The following is a 4,560-nucleotide window of genomic DNA, read 5'->3' on the forward strand; positions in this document are numbered from 1 at the left end:
TCACTCATGACCTGGAGGAAATGTAGCCCCAAAGGCCGGTAGATGGCGATATTGAGTCGTGTCATCTTACCATCCAAATGCATTGTATGCAGCCGGCAATACACTCGTATCCCTCGTGGACCGGTTCGTACCTACAACATTCTCCATTCAGACTGCATAGGTTTTGATTTCCTCAACTCTATTTAATGGAGAGAAGGCGAAAAAAACGATGAAAATATGCCTACTTTGTTTTTGAAACACCACTATCCACCACCATGCTAGAGTGGCTAAATGCTAAGCAAATTAAAATAAAATAGTACTGAAATCATAAGCTACAGTTAGCTAGCACTGCAGTGCATATAATGTGGTGAGTAGGTGGCTCAAAAAGAAAGACAATAGTTGAACAGTTTGGAACATAAACATTTATTAAAAATGAAGGAGAAGCTAGCTATATTTCATAATGTTTTTCACTTTAAAAAAAATTCAGAGAGTATCAGCGGTGTAAAGGGGGGGGCAATGCAAATTGTCTGGGTAGCCATTTGATTAGGTATTCAGGAGTCGTATGGCTTGGGGGTAGAAGCTGTTTAGAAGCCTCTTGGACCTAGACTTGGCGCTCCGGTACCGCTTGCCGTGCGGTATCACAGAGAACAGTCTATGACTAGAGCTGCTGGAGTCTTTGACAATATTTATGGGCTTCCTCTGACACCGCATCCCTGAGGGGCCCCTGTGATGAGGATCAGCATGGCAGATGGGGGCGGCCCGTCAGAAAGTCCAGGATCCAGTTGCAGAGAGAGGTGTTTAGTCCCAGGGTCCTTAGCTTATTGATGAGCTTTGAGGGCACTATGGTGTTGAACGCTGAGCTGTAGTCGATGAATAGCATTCTCACATAGGTGTTCATTTTGTCCAGGTGGAAAAAGGCAGTGTGGAGTGCAATAGAGACTGCATCATCTGTGGATCTGTTGGGGTGGTATGCAAATTGAAGTGGGTCTAGGGTTTCTGGATAATGGTGTTGATGTGAGCCATGACCAGCCTTTCAAAGCACTTCATGGCTACAGACGTGACTGCTATGGGTCAGTAGTCATTTTGGCAGGTTACCTTAGCGTTCTTGGGCACAGGCACTATGGTGGTCTGCTTAAAACATGTTGGTATTACAGACTCGGACATGGAGAGGTTGAAAATGTCAGTGAAGACACTTGCCAGTTGGTCAGCGCATGCTCGCAGTACACATCCTGGTAATCCGTCTGGCCCTGCCGCCTTGCGAATGTTGACCTGTTTTAAGGTCTTACTCACATCGGCTGCAGAGAGCGTGATCACAGTCTTCTGGAACAGCTGGTGCATGTGGGATTGTCATTATTGGTCATTATGGCCAAACAGTTCTTTCTAGGACATTTCTCCAAAAAGTACAATATTTGTCCCCATGTGCAGTTGCAAACCGTAGTCTGGCTTCTTTATGGTGGTTTTGGAGCAGTGGCTTCTTCCTTGCTGAGCGGCCTTTCAATTTACTTCGATATAAGACTCGTTTTACTGTGGATATAAATATTTTTGTACCGGTTTCCTCCAGCAACTTAACAAGGTCCTTTGCTGTTGTTCTGGGATTGATTTCCACTTTTCACACCAAAGTACATTCATCTCTAGGAGACAGAATGCGTCTCCTTCCTGAGCGGTATGACAGCTGCGTGGTCCCATGGTGTTTATACTTGCATACTATTGTTTGTACAGATGAACGTGGTACCTTCAGGCATTTGGAAATTGCTCCCAATGATGAACCAGACTTGTGGAGGTCTACAATTGTTTTCTGAGGTCTTGGCTGATTTCTTTTGATTTTCCCATGATGTCAAGCAAAGAGGCACTGAGTTTGAAGGTAGGCCTTGAAATACATCCACAGGTACACCTCCAATTGACTCAAAGTATTTCAATTAGCCTATCAGAAGCTTCTAAAGCCATGACATCATTTTCTGGAATTTTCCAAGCTGTTTAAAGGCACAGTCAACTTAGTGTATATAAACTTCTGACCCACTGGAATTGTGATACAGTGAATTATAAGTGAAATAATCTGTCTGTAAACAATTGTTGGAAAAATGACTTGTGTCATGCAGAAAGTAGATGTCCTAACCGACTTGCCAAAACTATAGTTTGTTAACAAGAAATTTGTGGTTGAAAAGCGAGTTTTAATGACTCCAACCTAAGTGTATGTAAACTTCCAACTTCAACTATAATGACTGATTTTCTAATATGAACTGTAATTCAGTAAAATCTTTGAAATTGTTGTGTTTATATTTTTGTTCAGTGTATATATAAATATATGATGATGTAACATTAATCAAAACCTCTCAGTGAAGGCTACATGTATTGATTATTTAACAATATGCAGTTAGCCTATGTAGCGTTTCATATCGGACTTTTAAAACTCTAGGCTAACATTATTAGGATAAGATATATAACGTTTTATATTAGTAGGCCTATTTAATGAGGAGTTCAAACCTTTGACAATTGTTGAATGCTTAAAGGTAGACTCAGCAAAATGGGCAGCACCGCAGATATTGGGCTTGTTCAACATTGCAGCCTATGGTGCAGGCGACTGCCAACTGACTGATCTACAAAGAACCTTACATCATAAATAACAATTCCTTATTATTTGTAGATCAATTTACCTATGATACATTACAGTTTTGATCCTCTTGAATATGTGCATTGAGATGAGCAAGATGCAAGACTCTCACACAGTCACAAACAGTATCTGCACATGTGCACGGGTTCGCTGTTCACAGCATGGTAGCCAGGGCACCAAAGCAGCAGAAGTTGAGCCTGAAATTGACCCATTATGCCAGTGGTCACCAACCTTTTCTGAGTCAAGATCACTTTCATAGTCAAAAAGCAAGCCGAGATCTACCGCTCAGAATCTTTTTTTAAAAATGATTTAAAAAAGCTTTGATAACAAAATAGATCATTTGGTGTAGCACTTGCCAGGCAGCACAGCTGAGCATGCATATAAATCATTTGCTAATAATTTGCTTTTTTATTTTACTGGACTGATGAAACCTGCATCTGATGGTCATGGTGCTTTAAGACAACTGGGAACTCTGAAAAAAATGTTAATTCATAACGTCAGTGATCTTCAGGTCAGAAAATTGTAGCGCTGGAAAGATGCCCTAGTTTACGATTTGGAATCCCGAGTTGGATGACCGTATAAAAAGATTTTTCCCAGTCGGATCTCATTTTTTTCCCAAGTTCCCCTTCTGAAAAAACCTACACTCGATCCCTCCGATGTCAACAACTACAGACCAGTATCCCTTCTTTCTTTTCTCTTCAAAACTCTTGAACGTGCCGTCCTTGGCCAGCTCTCCTGCTATCTCTCTCAGAATGACCTTCTTGATCCAAATCAGTCAGGTTTCAAGACTGGTCATTCAATTGAGACTGCTCTTCTCTGTGTCACGGAGGCTCTCCGCACTGCTAAAGCTAACTCTCTCTCCTCTGCTCTCATCCTTCTAGACCTATCTGCTGCCTTTGATACTGTGAACCATCAGATCCTCCTCTCCACCCTCTCCGAGTTGGGCATCTCCGGCGCGGCCCACGCTTGGATTGCGTCCTACCTGACAGGTCGCTCCTACCAGGTGGCGTGGCGAGAATCTGTCTCCGCACCACGTGCTCTCACCACTGGTGTCCCCCAGGGCTCTGTTCTAGGCCCTCTCCTATTCTCGCTATACACCAAGTCACTTGGCTCTGTCATATCCTCACATGGTCTCTCCTATCATTGCTATGCAAACGACACACAATTAATCTTCTCCTTTCCCCCTTCTCATAACCAGGTGGCGAATCGCATCTCTGCATGTCTGGCAGACATATCAGTGTGGATGACTGATCACCACCTCAAGCTGAACCTCGGTAAGACGGAGCTGCTCTTCCTCCCGGGGAAGGATTGCCCGTTCCATGATCTCGCTATCACGGTTGACAACTCCATTGTGTCCTCCTCCCAGAGTGCTAAGAACCTCGGCGTGACCCTGGACAACACCCTGTCGTTCTCCACTAACATCAAGGCGGTGACTCGATCCTGTAGGTTCATGCTCTACAACATTCGCAGAGTACGACCCTGCCTAACACAGGAAGCGGCGCAGGTCCTAATCCAGGCACTTGTCATCTCCCGTCTGGATTACTGCAACTCGCTGTTGGCTGGGCTCCCTGCCTGTGCTATTAAACCCCTACAACTCATCCAGAATGCCGCAGCCCGTCTGGTGTTCAACCTTCCCAAGTTCTCTCACGTCACCCCTCTCCTCCGCTCTCTCCACTGGCTTCCAGTTGAAGCTCGCATCCGCTACAAGACCATGGTGCTTGCCTACGGAGCTGTGAGGGGAACGGCACCTCCGTACCTTCAGGCTCTGATCAGGCCCTACACCCAAACAAGGGCACTGCGTTCATCCACCTCTGGCCTGCTCGCCTCCCTACCTCTGAGGAAGCATAGTTCCCGCTCAGCCCAGTCAAAACTGTTCGCTGCTCTGGCACCCCAATGGTGGAACAAGCTCCCTCCCGACGCCTTGACAGCGGAGTCAATCACCACCTTCCGGAGACACCTGAAACCCCACCTCT

Source organism: Salmo trutta, chromosome 18, assembly GCF_901001165.1.
Source record: "Salmo trutta chromosome 18, fSalTru1.1, whole genome shotgun sequence".
Classification (NCBI taxonomy): domain Eukaryota; kingdom Metazoa; phylum Chordata; class Actinopteri; order Salmoniformes; family Salmonidae; genus Salmo; species Salmo trutta.